This window comes from Kogia breviceps, chromosome 5 (assembly GCF_026419965.1).
Source record: "Kogia breviceps isolate mKogBre1 chromosome 5, mKogBre1 haplotype 1, whole genome shotgun sequence".
NCBI lineage: Eukaryota > Metazoa > Chordata > Mammalia > Artiodactyla > Physeteridae > Kogia > Kogia breviceps.
Window position 1 is genome coordinate 20868647 of NC_081314.1, and position 24187 is coordinate 20892833.

The 24187-nt window shown below is 40.0% G+C and overlaps 1 protein-coding gene across 6 annotated transcripts in view; it reads right to left on the reverse strand.

Annotated features, from left to right (window-relative positions):
- Positions 1–24187, reverse strand: part of TMEM108 (transmembrane protein 108) — a 371967-nt gene that overhangs the window by 248276 nt on the left and 99504 nt on the right. Inside the window, exon 1 of one of the 6 annotated variants that reach the window (XM_067033779.1) lies at positions 4834–4889. The exons of the other annotated variants lie outside the window; for them this stretch is intronic. The gene's annotated coding sequence lies outside the window, so the exon portion shown is untranslated. Of the gene's footprint in view, positions 1–4833; positions 4890–24187 lie in introns of those variants that run through there. 6 annotated transcript variants of the gene reach the window in all.

The window sequence follows — 24187 nt, forward strand, 5'->3', positions numbered from 1 at the left end:
GGCCCTGAGTTTGCCTGCTAAAAGTAGCCATCCAGAGAAAGTCAGGCTCAGCTTCCTACCTGTGAGTGCTGCTCCAACACTTGGAAGTAGGCCTCCAGCCCACACCGGGAACTTGAACAGGAGCATTTCACTGTGGCCCTCTGTTCTGCTTTGCTTTGTTTTAGCTGTTGTTTAAATGGTAAATATTTGAGCAAAGTTAACTCTGCATTCCAGCTGCTGCTTTTTCCTTTATTATCATGCATCTTCAGCAACAAAGAACTGATATATATCTTTTCATTTAGAAGTCACTGGGGAACTTTATGCCACAGAGATGCCTGAACTGAATTACTGAAGGTGGCAAAAAACAGGTAACCCAGGGGTTTTAGAGGTTTTGGCCAGTAACCTCAAAATATGAGCAGACAAAATGATGTTACGGGGAAAGAGAGAACAAGCCACCCTTCTGGATATCTTCATCGGGTTCATGCTCAGCCTCTAAGTACAAGATGAAGCTCCTGGGGTATACAAAGCACATGATTGAGAACCAGAAACCTGCCTCCCACTTGCTACATCATCTCAGGAAGTGACTTTGCAGGCCTCTGGTTCTTCATCTGGGAAGCTGTGGGATTAGCCAAGATGATCAAAACATGTGATAGCTGACAGGTGCCTCAAGACCACTTGGTCTAACACTCTCACTTGACAGGTGAGAAGTGAGGCCCAGAGCAAGCCAATGGCTTTCCTGATGTCACACCTCTCACAGCTCATAGACTAGGGATTGGCATCCAAGGTTTTCCTGCTGTCACAGATAATCATTCCACAAAGTCTTATTTAAAAATTATTTGAGTCTAATGGTAATGAGGAAGGGGAACAATGTGCATTCCTACTCAAAACAGTTCAAAATGACTCAACAGGATGAATTTCTAAGCTAGCTTTCTTGCCTAGGGAGGACTCGTTACTGTCTTGGATAACACATTATTTCCTAGTTCTGGAAAGGCTCTGTAAGTAGTTTTTACTTTATACATTCCAGAACATGAAGGGTGAATTTCAACAGTATCATCGATAATGTCCCTTTAAAGTGGCAGGTACCCAACAGGAACTAATGAACTCTGTGCTCTATAACCTCCTGGTGATGGGGTCTATCATGCTATGTGCCAAACAAGGTTCAGACCCAAGCAAGGTGCAGGGCAAAATATTCTGGCAAGACTAAGGGGGGGTCTTTATCTTCCAAGTCATTACCTACCTACCCCCTATCTACATAATTCTTCCTGCCTAGGGAAAAAGAGAGGTTCTTAAAGGTTAACAGGTCTAAACACAGGTGACCATACTGAAGAACCCTGATTTGCTCAAAGAAAAATACTTACATGGGTAGAGGGGAGAGTGAAGTTTCCTGGCCCAGCCACTCTAGAAGTCTGGAGCAAGGGGCAGAGGAGGAAAAGTTCCTTACTCAAATTAACATAAATCAAACACTACGACCTTAATTAAGAACTAAACTGGAATTTGAACATTTGAATCCTTCACTAGAACAAAAATTAGAGCCAAATGTGGAGAATGAAACAATGAGAAAGATAACGGAGGGCCTATAACCAGGAAATACACTGATATAATGGAAACGAGCCAGCATGGAGGACAAGCCCAGAGGAGCCTGAGTGAGGCATGCTGTCAATGTTGGCATGTTTTTATCTGTTGGAAAGACAATGTGGGTATGTCTGGGAGAAGGGTGGAGAAAGTAGGGTCAACCAGACAGACAACTCCTTGCCAGGCAGTTTCTAATATACTGATAGTGTGAATGAAAATTTCCTTTTAAGAATGTAAACTCTTTGTAGTTCCATGTTTATGAAGTGAGATTCTCTCTCCATTACACTTCTCAGACAGGTCTCACAATCTGAGGTATGTGGGAGTAAAGAAAGGAAGCTGGAGAAAAACAGTCCTCTCTATGCAGTCCAGTATGGCAGCCACTACTAGCCAAGGCTACTGAGTGCTTGAAACATGGCCAGGACACAGAGGGACTGAATCCTATTTTAAATTTTACTTAACTTTAGTTAAATTAAATTTAGAAATAGACACTGATTCAGTTAATGGAAAATTGATATGCATGTTTGGAATAACTTGGGTATGTGAATCCACCTTTTCAACTATAAATTTTAATCTAAATACAGATTATATATTTTCTGTGAAAATTTACTGTCCAAATTTAGATGTGCTATAAGTGAAAAACGTACACTGGATTTCAAGACTTAATATGAAAAAAATGCAAAATATCTCATTAATAATTATATTAATTACTGTTAAAAATGGTAATTTCAGTATACATTTGGTTAAATATATTAAAATTAATTTTACCTGTTTCCTTCTACCCTTAAGTGGCTACTAGTAGATTTAAAATTACGTAGAAGGCTCATATTTGCAGTTCACATTATATTTTTACTAGATAGTGCTGCTTAGATTCTAGAAGGTCTAGATAAGAATATCATTTTTTTAAAAAACATCATAACCAGTAGATATTTTGGCTTCTTTGTCAAGATCAAACTAGGGAAAGGTTATACCATCTGAAGAGTCCAAAGATAGTCTTTTTTTTTTTTAAGAGATACGCCCCTTCCTTCCTTCCTTTCCTTTCCTTTTCCTTTCCTCTTCCTTCATTCCTTCCTTCCTTCCTTTCCTTTCCTTTTCCTTTCCTCTTCCTTCCTTCCTTCCTTCCTTCTTTCTTTCCTTCCTCCCTCCCTCTCTCCCTCCCTCCCTCTCTTTCTTTATTTTTGGTCTCGCGCAGGTTTTCTCTAGTTGCAGCAAGGGGAGGGGCTACTCTTCATTGCGGTGCACGGGCTTCTCACTGCAGTGGGTTCTCTTGTTGCGGAGCACCGGCTCTAGGAGCATGGGCTTCAGTAGTTGTGGTGCGTGGGCTCAGTAATTGCAGTGCACAGGCTCTAGGGTGTGTGGGCTTCAGTAATTGTGGCATGCAGGCTCAGTAGTTGTGGCTCGCAGGCTCTAGAGCGCAGGCTCGGTAGTTGCAGCACACGGGCTTAGTTGCTCCACAGCATGTGGGATCTTCCAGGACCAGGGATCGAACCAGTGTCCCATGCATTGGCAGGCGGATTCTTAACTACTGTGCCACCAGGGAAGTCCAAAGATAGTCTTTCTAATTACACTCTCCCAGTAAATTAAAATTTGACATTTGGTTTACAAGCCTCAGATTAATTTGTGTCAATCAACCAGTATCTGATCAATTAAAGCAAAAAACGACACTAAAATTGCAGACCAAGACACTGACGAAGGGAGTGAGCTCTGAAACAGAACAGTAACCCCTAATGTGGGTCGTATGGCATCCTTTGTATTTATGCATCTCTATAATTCAAATATTTGATAACAAATATCACGTTCTATAATTCTTCTTTTACATGACCCAAAAAAGAAACCACATTAAAAGCAAAGAAACGGAAGAGATATGGGAACATATGTATATGTATAACTGATTCAGTTTGTTGTAAAGGAAAAACTAACACACTATTGTAAAACAATTATACTCCAATAAAGATGTTAAAAAAAAAAAAAAGTAAAGAAACAACTACATATAATCCCAATATATATATACATACATATATTCTAAAGAAGAAACTACTTTAAATACCCTCTGAACACAAAAATCAAATATATGGCAAATGATAATAATTATATATACTTCACATGTACAAGCAGAACTTTATCAGCTAAAGAAAGTTCCCCTTAAGATTTTAACCTAAAAAAACCCCAGAAGATCTTTGACCTAAATCACCATGACAAACTAAGCCTAACAGATCTCTAGTGGGAAGCAGCCGCATAGCTCAGGGAGATCAGCTCAGTGCTTTGTGACCACCTAGAGGGGTGGGATAGGGAAGGTGGGAGGGAGGGAGATGCAAGAGGGAAGAGATATGGGGACATATGTATATGTATAACTGATTCACTTTGTTATAAAGCAGAAACTGACACACAATTGTAAAGCAATTATACTCTAATAAAGATGTTTTTTAAAGGAAAGATACAGGTAAAAAAACCCACAAAAAACTAAGCCTATCATTACCACCATAGGAACCTTGGGATCTTCTACCACCCCCAGAAATTGTATTCAATGACAGCAGCATCCATGCTCACAACATTCCAGAGAGGCAAGGATTAGCTCTCACATCCATTTTAAGAGCTGCTAACTGATCAATCACAGAGAAGTTAAGTAGCACATTCAAGGTTCAACAGTTGAAAAAGCTAAAAGCTGTGATTTCTGCTTGGACTCTGAGCTGTCATTCTGGACGCTGCCACCAGATGTGTAAGGTGCTTATTAATGGAGCAGTAAGCTCATCTCAGAGGGTCTCTTTAAGGTTTGATACCAGTAGCACACAACTTGGTCAATTGTGCTTTTTCTCCCCCTATAAAAACAGAACTTAATATAGCAGCATAATTAAATAACAAATCTTTAATCACTACCTTTGTTTTATTAATTAAAGATATAATATTTACATAAATTTAAAAATACCTTCAAATTAAGTATCTCTTCCCACTAAATTTCACTATTTTAAATCTACATCGAATTTAAACCTGGGTTTATTCCAGACTCTTATCAGAATTCTCCCTGAATTAATTCTAGATTGTAATTTCTCCAAGTCTCAGATCTTCAGAATAGCATAGAAGTTCATCACATAATTTTCCTGAGTTAAACTATTCTTACTCCTCCTGCCTGTTTTTAGCTTCAGAAGCCATTAGTTTCAGAAGGGCATCTAGGGTCTCATCTGCTGGGGCCATCCTCCCTTCACAGGATGCACCGTCCTTCTACCTTTCCCACACCCTTAGCCTTAGAGAATGTTTTCTGGGTTTAGCCCCTTCCTCCCCATGGCTTACCTCTGCTCCACTGCCTACTCTGGGCTCCCATTCCCAAGCAGAAAGAACCATAGATGCAGCCGTCTTGCTCTCTCCACTCTGTGGTCTTGTTCCAATCAGGGAAACATTCCTATGGCAACCAACATGCCCCACCATCTCACTCCCCTTCCCTGAAAGTTCCCTATTTGCATGGCAGACGTTTGGCAAGGACACTGAATTACTTTAACTTGCCTAGCAACTACTAGCCTGTTCCAACCTCTCTAAAGGGGCTTATGTTTTTCTTCTTTATCTTTCAGAACACACGCAGGGGCTGGTGGGTTGGCCTCGGAAAGAGCAGCTGCCAAGTCAGCTTCGCTGGGTACTGGCCTGGAGCACACACAGCTGTTGGGCAAACTGCAGCCTCCTCTTGCCCCAGGGATTTTACCCACAGGCTCAGGTCAATGGCCCAAGAGTGGGCAGCTCTAAGGTGTTCACTCTGGGCTAGATCTAGGGAAATTTCAATTCTTAGAGAACCGGAGATCTTGCTCATCCTGAGCTATAAGAGTTGAATTATCAGTACATTTGCCTCCATTCAGAAAACCAGGTTTATCCATCCATTACGTTGTGTACTTAGGACCCTCCTATTGATTTATTGATTTACTTAACAGACTAGCAACCAGGTATTTTAACTTACAGATTATATTTTACTCATTTAGGTAATTTTGGTATCAGAAACCAACGTGGTCCCAAATGACTGATCACACTTTCCCCCTCAACGAATTCTGAAGAAATAGTTGGTATCTATTACTTTCTCTGAGAACCCATAGAGGTGAAGGACTAAGAGGTTTTAACAATGAATAAACTGTGTTTCTCCTGCCTTTGTGCTGTTCTGCTGATAGAATTCTGTGCTTGCCTGGTAACGCTTCAGAACAGAGGCCAACAGTAGATCCTAGCTCCTGAAAGCAACTGACAAGATTATCACATCATATCCTGGAGGAAAACAAAAGCTACTGCCTTCCACAAGGAAAGCAAGGCCACTGATGCAGAAGGGGGGAGTTGCCAATTTAGGCCAGGAATAGAAAAGCTGACCCTGGTAGGGGCTTTTTATTCACTTTCATGACTTGACAAGGACAATTTTTATCCTGAGATCCTATTTTAGTGAAGACACATAGTAAGTACTCAGTGAGCATTTACTGAAGTGAAACATATTATATGTTGTTGGTGAAAGTATAAATTGATACAGTAATTCTGGAGGACAATTTGCACTATTTAGTGACACTAAAAATGCACACACTATCACTAGTAATTCCCTTGCTTTGAATGTATCCTACAAATATATTTACCAAAAAATGTGAAAAGATATGTCCAAAGATAGTTATTGCAGCACTGTTTGCAACAGGATAAATATGGAAACAACCCAAATGCTAATAAATAGAAGGTAAGTTAAATTATGACATGACATGACAATGGAATACTATATAGCCATTAAAGTGAGGTAGATCTATACGTACTGATATGGGCAGATATCTAAGATATATCACTAAGAAAAACATATTTCACAACAGAATCCATATACGTTTCCATATATACATATGTAAGTATAGATGTGTGTTATGTGTATATATGTACGTATATGTATTTATGTATATTTGTGTGTGTGTGTATGTGTGTGTGTGTGTGTATGTGTGTGTGTAGATGAATAGAACATTGGATCATTTCCGGGAGGATCTGCAGAAACTTTAACACTAGTTACCTTTAAATAATGATACTTAGGAATCAGAGAATAGGGAGGAAGACTTATTTTTCACTTTATAGCTTTTTAAAATGTTGATTAATTTTAAAACAAAGTAAGTTTTATACTTTAAAAATGTTAATAATTCATAACTGCTTTCATATTAGTTTCTTAAAAAAATAAAGCCAGCAGGTTATTTTTACCATTCAGGTATATACCGTGTAACTAATACAGGAGTCTCTTAAACCATCCACAGCTGTTGTGGTAACTGAGAAACTGCAGAAGTAGAAGCAGCAGCTCACATAAATTCTCTACAAAGCCTGTGATTTTAATGTGCTGAACAGTAAATATATCAAAACGATTAGAAATTAAGAAAGCCTATTAGAGCTATGTAAATTAAGGTAAAAATTGTGAAAAACACATTGCAATACACAAAAAATAAGCCAAAATAAACATCTCTTCCTAACGCTTGAGCCTTTTTGTTTGTTTGTTTTTTGGAGTTGGAGGGGAGGAGGAAGCAGAGAAATAACTCCTGTTGCTAAATTAGAAATCATAAGCCTCAGAAGCCCTGAACATATATAAAAATTAAGAACCAATAAACTGGATCCAAGAAGTCTAAATGATGTTTAATCAAATAAAAAGTCAGAAAGCTGAAAATATGTCTTTTTGGGGAGAGTACTTAAAATGCAGAGAGGGACAGCTGAAGAGAAATTTCCCTTAGTCACTTTCAACTCAGTAACAAGAAAATGAGAACCATGGTATGAAATTAATTTTTTCAACTCCCAAAGGTTAGAAAGAACACTCCATTTTAAAAAATACACCATTAAAATTCATTTCCACATTATTCCAGCCTCCCAAATATTCCTACCTTTTTCTTACAAACTCAAGAGAAAAAATTTCCCGTGGTACTCATTATAAAACCCCAGAATGCTCCTGACACTGCCATTTTAACTGTCTATTGTTCTCCTAACTCCAGGAAATGTCTGAAAGCCAGACATAATGACTGTTGTGACAGTTTTCAGTAACAAGAAGTGAAGTTTCCTGTCAAAAGAAGTGCTCTCATCCATTTTGATCACATGTAAAACAAGATGCTTCAACAAGCACCTTCATAGACAGAGCAGCTTCTCTGAGACCCTGAAAATGTACTACAAAGGATGAAAGAATGAATCAAAATGACAGATAAATTTGTGGGAGCTTTTTCCTTTTAGCCAGAGCAAACTATATGATTTATTTCCCAAGTAGCATTGATTCCCTGGGCACAGAACTGGCTTTTTACTCTAGAGCTGTTAAGGGTAGTTTCCAAATATTAATACAACAAAGGAGCAGAAAAACAAAGTTGGGAGTTGGTACTAGATCCTCAATTAAATGGAGTGGATATGAAACATATTACATAATAATAATGTTCTCCCAATAACTGCTTAAAGTCACTAAGGTTCATAATCTCTCATGACAACTGAGAGGCTCAAGTCTTCATTAGACTTCTGGTCAGGTGAGCAGAAGGAGGAAGAGTCTTGGACCAGGATTCAGAAGCCCTGGGTTAAGTACTACAGTCCTTGACCTGTAGAACCATGGAAAGAGACACCCTCATTTGCCTCACTTCTCCCACGTAAATGAATGGGGATGGATGTGCCAGATCAAGTGAGGTAACATGTGGAAACAATCTGAAAAAGCTGGGGATGCCAAAATGGTCTTACTATTAAAGAAAGGAAGAGTTTGCTTCTGTGAAACTCTTATACAAGTATATTCCTGTGTGACTCAGTTTCCTTACCTGTAAAATGAGAATAATAATAACACTCACTTCATGGATACTCTGAGGATTAAATGAGAGAACATACGAGATGTTCTCAGAAGAGTGTCTGGCGTAGACAGAGTAAATGCTCAAAAATATTAGCTATAACCTTTAGTACAAAGCTACTTTATTTACTTAGAACTGTGGATCCTTAGTATTGGAGAGTCCCTAGATGTTACATAATTGTAGCATACAGTGAAAAATATGAGACACAAACATAAAGTAGGAATAAGCTATTGCCCATAGCACTTGCCTTGTAACTAGTGGCCCAATAAGGCACAAAGCAATAACCACAGAAGGATGGCTGGGATAGGACTTGGACCCAAGTACACAGCAACTCTGAGTATAGTGAGAGGCAAAACACTACCAATCTCTCTACTAAAGGTTAAGAGGCTTGTACACTGAATATGATATGCACGGGAGCAGAGACTCTGTCTCTTCGCTATGCCTGACTGGTTCCAGAGTAGGTTCCCCCCCAAATATTTGAAAGATGGGTAAATGGAGGGATGGGATGAACACAGGTAGTGCTTTCAACACAATCCTCTTGCAGAGTTCCTATCATTATACAGACTGCTCAATATTAAGGCAGTCTATATGAAAGAAAAAGAAAACCAAAGATGTATGTATCCTCATACCTTCATTCATCAAGTATTAACTCAGTGTTCACTACAGGGAAGGCACAGGGCAGAAATTGTTTTATGAATAAAGGTTTGTTTATGTAATTACAGAAATCTAACCACGTTTTCAGGGGAAGAAGTTGGCCTCCTACATGGACTAAAATTCAGACATAGTGGACAGAACTAATTACCTACCTCCCTAATTGGCTTCTACAGGCAACTCTTCTCTGCAACCAAACTTTAGCAATGCCATTTAAGTGTCAAGACATTTTTATCTTAAGAAACCAGGGAAACTGAAAGTCTTGTTCAAAGGATGTAATTGTACCAGCCAGTTTCCAAGGGATTTAGAAGCATGTAATTAATTTCAATAATACTTTACAACAAATTCATACTGATGGAAGTAAGATCTGTGTGACAATATTGAATTATGGACAAGTTTTAAAGAAGTGGAGTTTTATCAGAGTAATTCAAATTAAATGCTAATAAAGTATTACCAAGTAGAAGTCCTCGTAGGACTACTTTAACGACTAGAATCACTCATAATCAGTACATAGTTAGGATGCAAATAGATGCAAGTAAGGCATTTGAAAACAGCCCTTTCTCTTAAGCAGGTTAATATGTTTCTTGTCAAATTTATTTACACTATTCATTTGCTCAGGTGGATCCTTTCTTCATAGATAAAACAAAGTAAACTTCAGACTTAGCTCGAAAAAATTATTAAAGACCATGAATTAATGGGCTACAAATGAATGACATTGCAGAAGAGAGATCCAGGGCTCTGTCAGATGGCTGCAGCCAACTACATCTCAATTTATTTTTAAATAAATGTTTATACTCCTCTGTTCATGCACGTTTATCACAAGACGCTCTGTCGGTGCACACAAAGCAGAAAAGGACTGCTGAATAAAATCGGTGTGCTGAATGGACTGGGAGAGTGGGTGGGGGGTAGTACCTACCCTTTTGCCTTCTTTTCTATGTTATTTTCCTTTCCTCTCTTATCTGGTGTTCTGGGATACACTCCAACACCTTGTTCAAACTGAGGAGCCTAAGGAGCCTGACAACCTAGACTCAGAAAAGGCACGTGTGAAAATGCTTTTTGCAGCTTGTGTAGAATCCTCAGACCTTGGTGAATGAAGCTAGCTCATATCCAAAGCACTCCAGAAACTGCAAAGAATGATCCATGTTACTCATCTGACACAACCACCTGTGAGACAAGAAGGCAGATGTCTTCATTTTACAAGTAGGAGAGGTTACGGACACAATCAGGGCCGTACCGTCAGAAAATGATAGAGCCCAGCATCGAGTCCAATCCTTCCACTCTTGGTCTGCAGGGACAGCCCCACACCACACTGCCTAGAACTTAACAAACCTTTTTTTTTTTTTTTTTCCCCCACACCCTTACAGTAAACTGACAGCCCCTGGCATCGATCTCTTATATCCATGGGAAGCAGAATCCTGGGTGGAGAAGGAGTCATGGCCCTCAGCCTCACTGTGGTTTCACAAGGGACTTATCAGGTTCTGGAACAGCTACTTTTCAGATGTTAAGCACAGTTTTATCTGCATCTTCTCCTCTGCCAGTGAAAAACATGGTTTGGGGACAATGTCCAAAGAAAATTACGTGTTGTTGTGAATGTTTAATTCTTAGTAAAGTTGAGAGGGACACTGGGGGCAGGAGTGGCTAGGCTTGTAGGGTAAATGAGAGCCAACTGAAATGCATTTAGCAAACACAAAACTTAACAAAAATGCTTAATTAAATTACCTCCAAACTTTGGATGTTCTCCTTCCCTTCTTTTTGGAAAGAATGATTCCATATAAGGCCCATGACACTCTACAACCATAAGTAATATATTACTATGGGGGGGGGGATCATGTTTTCATTGGAGGCATAGCAAAAATCTGATGAAATTATAATAACAGTTCGGGTTTGGGGAAATCTCAAGATTGGAAAGTCTTAAAACAGTCTTAATATTATACCATTGAGTGATTCCCACACCTGGATGGCGCCAGTGTCCCAAAGAAGGGCTTACACTCAGCTGGCTGTGAGAAGCACTATCAAGCAATCCCCAGAGACCAGGCAACCTGGTGAGTAGCCAGTAGCCTGTTAAGTCTATGCTGCTCCCTCCCCCAGAAAAGCTCACTGATAAATCCTAAAGAAGGCAGTTTTAAAATAGCTACTCCCTCCTGGCTTTTGCAGGTTGGAGAGTTGCAAACCTCACGTTTGCTGATTACTCTAATGAGCAGCTGGAACTGTTCACAAGAGAAGGTAGCCAGCAACATGGATTTCCAGGACTACACTTTAAGAACTGCAGAGATTTGTGAAACTCCTTATAACTTTGATTTTTTTTTTTCCCCAAACCCAGTGCACTGAATCCAGCCTCACAAATCTTCATTTAGCATTTATTAGGTGCAAGGCATTGATGCCGGCTACCTTCTGACTTTGGATTCAGAGTAAAACATGACAACTTAGCCACAAGCAAACAGACCTAGACACACACACACACACACACACACACACACACACACACACACACACACACGAGAGGGGGGAGAGAGAGAGAGAGAGAGAGAGAGAGAGAGAGAGAGAGAGAGAGAGAGAGAGAGGGAGAGGGAGAGAGAGGGAGAGAGAGGGAGAGAGAGGGAGAGAGGGAGAGAGGGAGAGAGGGAGAGAGGGAGAGAGGGGGAGAGGGGGAGAGGGGGAGGGAGGGAGGGAGGGAGGGAGGGAGGGGGAGAGGGGGAGAGGGGGAGAGAGAGCGAGAGCGAGCAAATACTACTAGTGAACCTGTTGAGAATATCATTAGGAAGGACCTGTGAGGTCAGCAATGATTACCATAGCAACAACAGCCAATGTGCACACTCTATTATTGCTCTCAGTGCAATGATTTTAAATCTGAGTTTCCCTTGGGAGGTTTCTGTTGGCTTTTGTAAGAGGCCTGGAGAGACTTCTGTGCACTTTTGTCTCTGGCAGAGAGGAATGTACTCTTCATTAAAGGTTGCTCACAGTCCACATACAAAACAAAGACTAAAGGTTCAGAACTCTATTATTCACTGATTTACTTGTTTATAAACAGTCATCAGAAACTGTTCAGGGAGTTCCCTGGTGGCCTAGTGGTTAGGATTCGGTGCTGTCACTGCCGTGGCCCGGGTTCGATCCCTGATCAGGGAACTGAGCTCCCACAAGCCTCGTGGTCAGCTCTAGCCTATTAAAAGCCATTCAGTCACTCACATGGGAAGGTTCCCCGCTACATTAGACCAACTTTTAACCTCACTTGTTCCATTTGGAATTAACACTCCTCTGATACTGTGATCCAACCTTAAACTGTCAGCCTGTGAAATGGTCTGAGTGCACATAAATGATCTTTAGCAATCAAGCCAAAGTAAATACTTATTGAATTAAATGCAAATGCAGATATATTTTCCTTTGAATGCACTAAGTATCTCATGGTTGACACTGAGTCTTTAGCAAATATATTTTGGGTTATGCTGAACACAAGTCAGTTTAAAATTTGAATTTGATGATATGGTATTCACCCTGAAGGGAGAGAATATTAGAATTGGAAGGCATTTTAGGGATAACTTAGTACCTCTTCATAGCTAGGGTACAAAAAAAAAAAAACCAGTACATTTCATTTTCTTTGTAAATAAAAATATGTGTGATATATAAAATACATATATACACATACATGCATATAAAATACTAGAAGAATGCACACTGAAGTTTTAACAGTTATCTGTAAATGGAATTATGCATAATTTTATTTTCTTATTTAGTGCTGTCTTGTATTTTCTAACTTTTTTCCTTTTCAGGGGGTTGAGTTAATCGTTATCCTGTTTATGGCACATTATTATCATTGTTCTTGCAAGATTCTCTTTGCTTTATTTATTATTCCCCTTTTTATCTCCCCACTTCTCTCCCTCATCCCTCATCCAACCACTCTGACGGGTTTAACTGTTACCTCTTTTGTACCTCCCTTCATTTCTACTAAGAGTATAAGCTTGAAAGCAGAGAGCATCATTTTGTGCACTTACAAAATGAGTATCATTTTGTGGGCATGCATTTTAACTTGGGGAAATGGTTTTATACTGTATCTCATTTTTCTTACTTTTTACATTTGGCACTATGTCCTTAAGATCCAGTCATGTTGATAAATGTTCATCTAATCAATTCCTTCTAACAGATGCACAATACTCCTTTATGTTCATTCAACTAAATTTGAACCACTTTCCTAGAGGAGGACACCCAGTTTACCTCCAGCTCCCTCTTACCAACACAATAACCTTGTGAGAATACCCTCTTATGTGCTATTATGGTGTTTTACATATACATACATACACATATACATATATGTGCATATGCATATGTATGTATATATGTATATGTATGCATATATGTGTATATACGTATATATATAAATATATAGAAAACAAAGACATTTTCATACATCTCCAAGAGTATAATTGCTGGGTCATGGGATATGAGTGGGCCTAATCTGAACAAGCAGTATCACAGGCTCTCCAAAATGGCAACACCAGTCTACCTCCTATTAGCAATGCATGACGGTCCCCACAGCCCCAGACACACTGGGCATAACTGATCTCTCTGAAATGCTATACACATCATTACTGATTTAATTTGCATTCCTCTCATCACTAGTGACTCGGAGTATCTTTTCCAATGCTTGAGAGCCTTTTGAGTTTCCTCCTCTTAAACTGCTTTTTCAAATCCTTTGCCCAAATTTTCTACAAATAACATGTATCACTTTAAAAATAATCTCACACCTCCAGTGAAATCAGTTGAACAAGACAGGCGTGAGAGGCAACAAGAAAACCCACACATGAGAACAGATGGCAGTTAATCTATCTTCTGAAAATGGCAGTGACTCTGCAGTCAACAGAGAATTTGAGAACCCACAATAGCAATAGCAGGGACAGCAGCAATGAATGATGTTATGTGAAGCATATCCACCCCAATGGTCCCTGGCTCATCGTAGATCGTTAAACACTACTTCCCTCCCTTATCTTCTTAGATTATCACAACAAACCTGTGAAAAGGAAAACTGTGTATTATTTATATTCTCCTTTAATGGAGAACAAAACTGCTTGGATAGATGCCCTGAAGTGCCTGATGAGTGAGAGAAGCACAACTAAGGCAGGTGCTTCTAGCTCCTCCCTTCATTTATACTAGTAGTGCAAGCTTGAAAGCAGAAGCCTCCATGTGCATCCCAGATCAACTTATTACCATGTGGCCTTAGGCAAGTCAAGCTACTTTTTTGAATGTGAGTTTCCTCCCATCAAATGGAGTAATAATGATGGCATTTTCCTCATGGTGTTGTATTGAGGATTAAATGAATGATTCCCTGTAAGCCATGCAGAATAGTGCTTGACACCCAGTAAGTGCTTAGTGAGTATTAGCTTGTCCTTGGGGTATGGAGATTGTACTAAACTGACACCATAAACAGTCTTTCATATATGCCCACCAATTACAAGGTTTTAAGAATTCATTTTGAAGGGTTAAAGGCCACATAGCATACGAACACTTTATATCTGAAATATTGTATTTCACTCTAAACATTTTTCATAAGACACCGTTTTCCAATTTGGTTTTAAAAAATATCTTGAGCAGGTAAACATTTTTTCCTGAAAATTTCTGGGGTGCTCTTCCCAGGTCCTCACATCTCTAGTAACACATCCGAGGACTTCACTGACTAGATAAAACAGAATTGTTGGAAAATAGGCCTCCATACGGAGTAGGCTAGCACTTTTGTTCTCCTTGTACAAGGATTATTCTTATATTTCTATCCACTGAGGTAAAAAAAAGGATGTCAACTAAAGAAGTAAAGCAACTAGTGGTAGCCGTGGCCTGAATACAAGCAACCCTCATTTTTCTCAGCTTTAAAAAAATAAAAGAAATGGAAGTGTGCAGCAGGGGAATCAAATCAAGCACATGTGACAAATACTAGGGTTAAAGGGAGCAGCAGCAACAGAATGAGGGCTGCCTGAAATCTTAAGTGGTCAGAACTTACTGAATTACAAAAATCAATACCATGGTGCAAAGAGAAGAGCTAGCAACCCTAATGTTCCTGGTTCCGTTATAACGAGCCAGGATCTCCTGGCTAGTTGTGCTGCTTCTGTGGGACTCATATTCCTTATTGTAAGATGAAACACAGGACAAAAATATCCTTTCTCTCTGCATTTCCTTCCAGGCCTAAATTCTAGGACCTCATGCTTTATTCCTACATTTAGATTTTTTAAAATTTCCTACATGTTTATATGGATACTACCTTTCCCAGCAATTATGTTAGTGGTGCAACACTTATCTCTCTGTAATCTGAATGCACACATGAGAATCCAGCTGCCACATCTAATTCGAAGAGAGATATTAAACCTGTTGAAAATGACCAGATACTCCTTCCAAAGACACTGTTTTATCTATGCTTTTCCCAGACATGGCTCCCCTGCAAATATAGGGTCAAAGGTGTGAAGCTGCTTCTTTCTCCATGTGTATTTTCTCTTTTTCCCAAGGTGGACCTGAAAAGGTGTACCCCAGTACACCTTTTGGGGTACACCCCCAGTGTACCCCAAAATTAACCATCACAAATATTGTGCATGCAGAATTTGCTGAGACGTGTCTAATACACACAGCCATATCCTGAAATCAATAAATGAGACCCTGGGAAATGTCCTGAGACCCAGAACAAATGAGTATACACACTTCACCAAACAATACAGAGCCACTGCAACAGGTACCTCTCTGGGCTATCAGTCAAAGAAAATCATCAGGGAGAAAACAAACAACATTCAGTCATCAGTGACTGAGCCCCAGGTGGCTTGGCTCAAAGGTCGTGGTGAGGTGGGGGATGGGGTGAGAACACATCATCTTAACAAGGTCATTTTGCTACAGGGGAAATTTTTATGTGGCCCAGAAGACATTAACATCCGTTTTGTGACACTGGAGGGGGACTTTACTAATTACTTTATATTATCTAAAATTTTATGAGATAAGAAATAAATATGTATAAGAGAGCCATCCTCACATACCCCTCATCTCACTGAAGGCCATCAAGTATTCTAATAACAAGGGAAACAGGGAATCCTCTGAGAAGTGACGTGTAAAGTCGGTTGTACTATACTGCTTGTCTGAAAACACAAATTTGTTTCAATGCAATTGGTATACTAGGAAACAATTTGAGCATAATGCAAATTTTTTGTTTGCTTGTGAGCAATTTCAGCCAGAAGGAACCCTAGGAGATTGCAGAAACCCACACACAGCTGAACCGAAGTACATCCACTAGCATGCACATACCTCTAACACCCACCAGGTACCTAGTTATACAGGCCACCCATTCACATCGACTGTTACAATTTCCTTTCAGATTTCAAACAACCCTCTTTCCACCACTTACAATAACTCACAAGCTGCAACCTTTCCAACACCCACTTCCACAAGTAAACTTAAAAATAAAAACAAGTGATTTTGTATTTCCCAGTCATTTTGTTCCTGGGGGTACCTACGACCACCAATTTTTCCTTCTTATCACCATTCTTCCTGTAACCCAGGTCCTTGTTCACTACAGCCTTCAACAGCAGACGCCAGAATTTTTGTTTTTTTGGTTTGTTCCTCTGGTCCACCCCTCAGTGGAAAAAGAGCTGTTTTCTTTAGGAAAGGAAAAAATCCCTGCATTGCTATTAATGTGGACAAAGTATGTAGACTCTCACTGCAGACAGGCCCTCAAAGCCCTCAGGGCTTGTTCTTGTTTTCCAACAGAGTGGATCTGTCAATACAGACCTGCCAACTCTCTCCCACCAGAACTAAAGGATGTGTTAAATCTCCTCCTTTATGGTGAAGTACTGAGGATAATGCGAGGAGGGCAGGGCAGTGAAGGCAGTTTTCACTCCATTTACTGAAGGCAGTCAAGGGCATGGCTGGAACTTAGTATGAGTCAATGGCAACCAAAGAGACAGATTTTCTTAGACCTAATGTGAGGCATGGAGGAAAAGCCAGTTCGTGTTTGGATGAGTAATGTGTATGTGCACGAGTTCACTAGACTTAGGGGTATATGTTTTCCTTGCCCTGTTCCTAAACTGCTTTAGGGCAACTTCAAGGATGCATATTATATACTATACTACAAACACATGCAAAATAATAAAAATGAAGCAAGGAGCATGTGTGTGTGTATATATAATCACATATACATAATTACACACATATGTATATGTAAGTCATAATTCAAACCCTAATTAAAGAGAGTCTTTGTAATCTTGGCTACATAAAAATGAGGAAAGAGGTCAAAATGGAACCCAGGAGAAACAGAGACGTAGGTAAAGGAAAATCAGGCACTGAATCCATAATCCTGGGTTCAAACACCAGTTCAGCAATTTACTTCTGGGCAAGTAATTTCAACTTCTTCAGTTTCAATTCCTCATAGATAAAAGTGAGAATGCTCCCCACCTAGAGTGTTATTTTCAAGATTAAATGACAATGTTCCTAAGGTCACGGGGGATCACAACTTCTGTGCCAAATCTCTGGTTTTATACTGTGTTCAGAAATTCAGATGGTTGGGCGTCCCAGAGTTCTCAGCTGTCTGGGACACTCTGGGTCTGAAAGACAGGATATGAGCACACACCCATGACCCCAGACCCAAGGGACAGTGGGGCAGAGCCAAGCTGGCCTCAAAGGAGTGAGAGAATTGAGAAACCCTCGGGGGACTGTAGCCTGATTTCCAATTGCTCCAGGTTGGGAGAACCTTTAAGACAGCAGTTCCCAAAATGGGACAAGCAGTATCCGCAACACTGGGAAACTTGTTAGAAATGCAGATTATCAGGCCTTATTTCATACTTACTGAATCAGAAAGTATACGTTTCTGGGTTGGTAACTCAAGTTTAAAAACCACAGCCTTAGGAGATAGAGTTTTGCTTCAGTAAGTTCTGGAGTTTGTATCTGTTTCAAGTCAGAGTTTTGAAAAGAATAAAAAAAGAAGAATCCCAGCATCCTTCTGGCACTGTTCTACAATTTAGCAATGAATTCACACCACCCTCTGGCTATTCTGGCCACCCAGCAACACTTGCCACCTCCTCAGACCACTAGAGGTATGGTCAAATCCTGATCCAAACAAAAATGTCACAAACATACCAATCAAATGGCATTGGAGGATTTGTGGACCGAAAGCAATGGAGGGTGTAATCCTCTTAGAATGAAAGGAGTGTAGAAAAAGAAAAAAATAACCTATTGGAGTGTGTAAATAGGGCCCACAGTGGAAGGACTGATGTGAAAATACTTCCTTTCATATACCCAGCACCAACTATTTATTTCTGTTTGTCATCCTGTCTGCCAGTGTCTGATGTTGGGGTTACATGCTCAAACAGGGCAAGCTACTGTACCTGGTGACCTATCTCCCTCCCCTCCCCTCCCCACACTCAGATAAACTCCAGAATCACCAGAGTTTGAGTTTATATAGCTCTTAAAACATCTAGGCCACTTGATTTTCTTCATTTTCATTTATCTGCTTGCTTACCTGGTTGCATTTTCACCAGTCTTCTGAGAGATGGATGGGGAAAAAAGGAGAAAGAAAAAAGAGTGGGCAAAACAGCCTTGGTGAAAAAGATTTGCAATTACAATGGAAGTTAAAATACACGATTTGTGATTAATTAATGGTATTCATTACCCTGTAGGGTTCTGTAAGGGGTGTCTCCACTTACCAATCCTGAAAAGAAAATCTGTAATAGCTAAAAACTGCAATTTCCAAGCATCCTATTACATACTAATGTTGCACCAAAACTAAGATCAGTCTAGATTAGTAGGCAGGGGGCTGTACCTCCTGTAAGGTGTTAAAGATGATGGTATAAATCACAATTATCAATTGCAATTATTAAACAGAATAGAAATCACACTGAATAATAAATATGGCACAGATTCGCTTACTGACTTATGTATTGTTAACACATGAATGGCAGGCAGCATTTCTAATTTTTCCCACCATAATCTCTATGGTGGGAAATCAAACCTTTTAGAAATTAAGTAATTCTTATAATTACAAAGGAATACTCATGTTACACAGAAAACTAAGCAAACGGATATACATTGTGTCTAATAACAATACAAAAGTTTCCAAGGAACATTTTTGGTTATGGTACTTGTCCTATTCCCTTTAGAAATAGATTATCACTCTGAACTCTCCCAGTTTTGATGGAGATATCACATAAGAGGAATCCTAAGTCATGGAACGTTGTAATTAGGTTGAACCTTGGGAATCACCTAATCCAACCCTTCCTCATTTTACGGGCAGAGATACTGAGACCCAGGGGATTCGATATTTGCCCAAGATCACACAGCTTGTCATTGGCACAGTGAGAGCTCACACTTTCCTCTTCAGACTCTCTAATATACTGTTCTTTCCACTGTAATATTCTGCCCCCAAGCTTCAGGCAGAGCTAACCGAGGATGTGACTGCACCAGAAGGCCAGAGAACAGAGGTTCCAGATCAGAGTTTCTACTACACACTTTTCCCTGTGCCTGTGTTTCATTGAAATCTAATCACATGCTCACACCACGTAGACTTTCTTCTGGTGGTGACCCATGGGTCGGCCTCTAGCACACTCTTAGGACAAGACATTTTGTCTTTCAGGGGCTCATGCTAGCCTTGCAGGAATGCTGGAAGTAGGAAGCTCTCCACTAATTAGAAAAAATAAAATAAAATATGATTCCTAGGACTCAAAGAGTGAGATACAGATTTTCAGACGCAGAAAAAGATGAGATGGAAGTATTTAGAAGATGTTTAACTCCTCAGTGACCGCTTTCCAGGCCCAAATGGCAAGGAAGTCAGTTAATTTGTAAATATTCCATACGTAAGAGACCCTCCAATATTCTATTTTTCTAAACGCTCTTCTGTTCGAAACCCTTCAGTGTCTCCCTCATGCTTACAGAATAAACACTAAGGTTCTTAGACTGCAGGGCAGGTTTCTTGCAATCTGTTCAACACTATTTAAATAAGATTAGTTACTTACTCTTTTAAAACCTATGCTGTATTAGTTACCTATTACTGTGAAACAAGTTAGCCCAAAACCTGGTAGCTTAAAACAACAATAAATACGTCACAATGGTTTCTGTGGGTCAGGAATCTGACAGCAGTTTAACCGGCTGATTCTAGTTCAGGGTCTCCCACAGGGATGCAGTCATCTGAAGACCTGACTGGGACTGGAAGACCTGCTGTCAACATGGCTTTCCTATGGCCTTGCCACGTGGACCTCCCCAGAGGGACGCTGGTCTCTTAGGGCATGGTAGCTGTTTCCCTTCAGAGTGAGAGACTCAGGAAAGCCAGCTGCAAGCTACAAGGTCTGTTTTGACCTAGCCTCAGAATCACACATCATCATTTGTAATATCCTATTGGTTTCACAGGCCAGCCCAATCCAGTTTGGCGGGGGACTATACAAAGATGTCAATACCCATAGGTGGGGATCATAAGAGGCTATTGAAGGCTAGTTACTGTACACACCATATTAGCCACCTCACTACCTTTGCTTACCCAGTTCTCGCCACGTGGTTTGCCCCTCCTCCTCCCCAGCCCCCCTCTCCCCCCGCCACACTCATCTTAATGTGATTAGTACAAAAGCACATGATCTGGAGTTAGATCAAGGGTTCAGTCTCAGTCAGAGATGGAATCTGATTTCAAGCAAGTTTCTCAGCCTTACCTCCTATATCTGTAACACAAATACTACAATCCCTACTGCAAAAAGTAACTGTGATTACTAAATGAAATTCAGTATAGAAAAATACTTCGCAGATTACAAGCATGTAAAATCATTTCTCAGCCACCACTTTTCTTCTAGGCCTGTCTATACGCCACTGTTTCTTAAACCTTCACCTCTCAGTTGAAAGTTCCAGCCTCCTCCTCTAGGTTCTGACAGTACCATGTGTATTCCTACACAGTCTTCTCACATTGTGCATTTCTTATAAGTATTTATTTAAATGAAACTCACTCCTACTGGGTTATAAATTCCTTGAGGTTAGAATCTCTCATACCACTGTCTACAGAATAGTTGATATATGTTTGATTAACCAAACTGGCATGCCTTTATCCTTTAACCACCATCCAAAGAGACAGGAAGGCCTTTCTGTACACACTGTCCATGGGATACACATGATATAACAGAGAGAAAGGTTAATTTTAGTGCTAGACATCCAGAGCATCTTGAAGCCTATGATAGAAAAAATAGTTTGGCACTTTGTAACATTTATTAGATATCAAAAGCTGAGCTCCTAGGATAAGTGATGATTTTTGAGGAATACATGCCTAGCCAGTTTATCCTTCCACTGACAGAGGAGAGTCAAGGGAGATTTGGGGTAAGAGTGTTACAGGCAGAATTCTAAAGATGTACCAACATTTCCTGTTCCTGGCTACTAATCCAGCCATTAATCTAGGTACTGCTCTGAAGGGACTCCACAAATGGATAAAGGTTACTCATCAGCTGACCTTAAGACAGGGATATTACCAAGGTGGGTCCAAAGTAATCACCTGAGTCAGAAGAGTCAGAGAGATGCATGGAAAAAGGAAGGCAGAAAAGATGAAACAGAAGGGGAGGTCAGAGAGATTCAAAATGTGAGAAGGACTCAACCCACCATTGCTGGCTTTGAAGATGAAAGAAGGGAGCCATAAGCCAAGGAAAGTGGGTGGCCACAAGAAGCTGAAAACAACCCCCAGTTGATATTCAGCAAGGAAATGGGGATTTCAGTCCTACAAAGGCAAGAAACTGGATTCTTCTAACAACCTGGTAAGCCTGAAATGAACCTTGATTTTGGCCTCGTGAAACTCAAGTCTGAGAAGTCAGCCAAGTCACCGTAGACTTCTAACCTACAGAACTGTGAGATAATAAATGTGTGGTGTTTTGAACTGTTAAATGTCCAGTGATTTGTTATGGCAGCAATGGAAAACTAATGCAAAGAATAAGAGTTAAATATCGTTATGGGTTTATGAAAAGGAAATAGAGCCTTTCTCTCCCCATCTGCACTCTGAGCCAAGCCCATGTAGACGAGGGACGAAGCAAAAGAAACCCCAGGTGAGTTCAGAAGCTGAGAGAAACTCAGCACCCAGCAGGGTCTGGAGGGACGGAAGAGCCATGGCAGCACAGGGCGAGCATGGACATGCATGGGGGCCACTGTACAGGTCTGCACTCTCCAGTGAGGTGATGGAGAAACAAGAATTTCCCTCAAAGTATCAGAGATGAAGCAGGTGCACCAGGCTCCAAGGAACCAGAGGTATCAGCAGGGTCTGAGGCCAGGAGGCAGAATGAAAACTTTCAGCTGTGCACTCAGCAGAGCTAACACCATTGGAAAGCCTATATCTGAATGGAAGTGTCACAGATCTCAGAATAACACCTAATCCCCAGAACCTCACCCTAAGGGAGAAGTAAAGTAAAAGGCAAAAGGAAAGAATTCCAAATCAACTAAGTATTTACTCAAACTAGAGATTGAGGGGAAGTGTCTGGAAGTCTCTGAATTTACCATTAAATTGGCAAGATTTCATTTCCTGCCAATGGAGAAAATGGAGGCTCAAGAGGTGAGAAAATTCAGTTATAAACAAAAAAAGTTCTATTTTGCATACCAAATCTGTGACTGATTATAACTGCCAGAGATAGATACCATTTAACAAGCAGTTATTATCTTCCAAGAACCATATTTTACATTCATCCTATAATTATAATTATAATCCATAATAACCCTCTGAGTCTTGCATTGTCATTATCTCTATTTTACAGGTAGAGAAATCAAGACTAAGAGATGTTAAGAAAATAGTCCAGAATGTTACAGCTGGTAAATGGTAGATTCCAGATTCAAATATCTACCCACCTAGTATTTCCTCTTTGAATTCCTTGCAGTCAGGGTTTAGAAGGGATGCTACTATTTATGAAAGCATTTTTATAAATCCTTCTGTGATTATACTATTTATAGGATCACTTTTATGAATTCTTTGGTATCACAATAATGGCAATAGCAACCATTAACTTATCTTGAAGGCACAGAATGTGCCAAGCAGCTCTAAGTGGCTTTTATGGATCATTTAAAAGTTATGACTTTCACCATTTTATAGACGAGAAAAGCAAGGCCCTGACTTGTCTGAGGACACAGAGTATGAGGCAGGGCCAAGATCTGAACCCAGGCACTCTGACTCCAGTCTTTGTGTTCTTACCCATGGGCTGCACAGCATCCCCACCTTGAGCCACCCTTAGAACTTAGACGTTGAAAAGAAATGCTGCATTGGCCCAGAACAGAGATTCTGACAGCAGCATGGAGGGGTGGTTATGGAAGAATACTGTTGTCCCTGAAGTGATCTCGCTTTTTTAACCCAGTTTCATTGCTTTGATGTTAAGATACACTATCAATTCAATAACAGCTACTGAGGTTATAAACAAACACATTTATTAAAAGTCCTATTCAAATTTCAGAAACATTAAACATATCTTAATAATGAGGATATGTATTTATATTTTTCAACTTGTCCCACCTTCCTGAAAAAACAAAATCAAATTCACTTATCCAATACTTTCTAAAAGTCAAGACCATGGAATCAGAGATAAATGACATGGCCCTGGTCTCACTGGGCTCACAGTTGAATATAGAGATACTTTAACCTATAGCATGTGGCACTAAGTGAGCAAATAGGGGGAACAACTATCTGGAAGGTGAGGGTCTATGAAGAAAAGTTTTCTGGAAGAAGCCATGATACCAAAATTCAATTTGTAAGGATCTGAGAGCAAATAACAGGCCAGAAATAAAGAAGGGAGAGGCTATGACTTACTTAAGGAGCTGTAAACACAGTGAAAAATTGTCAGTGAAAAACTTCTTTCACTGACTTCTACTGAACTCACTCCTGAATTAACACTCTCCATCCTCTCTGAAAGGCATACTGACACTCAAGCCCAATACTGATGGTTTCTCTCCAGTAGACCAGGGCACTTGATGCCTCCCCCCAGTTGAGGGATATGCTCACTAAGGGTCACTTATATTGGTTCCCAACATGTATATGTCAGTTGTGCTTGGCCTTAGAGTCTAATTAATTTAATTAAACATTGTGTAACTTAATTAAATATTATATAAGCCAATGAAATATAAGTGTGAACCAAAAGAATTATTGTTTCTAAGAAAACTAGGTTGAATCTTCCGGAAAGACTCAAAAAAGCTAGCTGCCAAAAAATTACTGTCAAATTACAAGTGAGTGAGAGGGGCCATAAAAGACTGGAAGATACACCTTAACAACCTACAAGATTCTG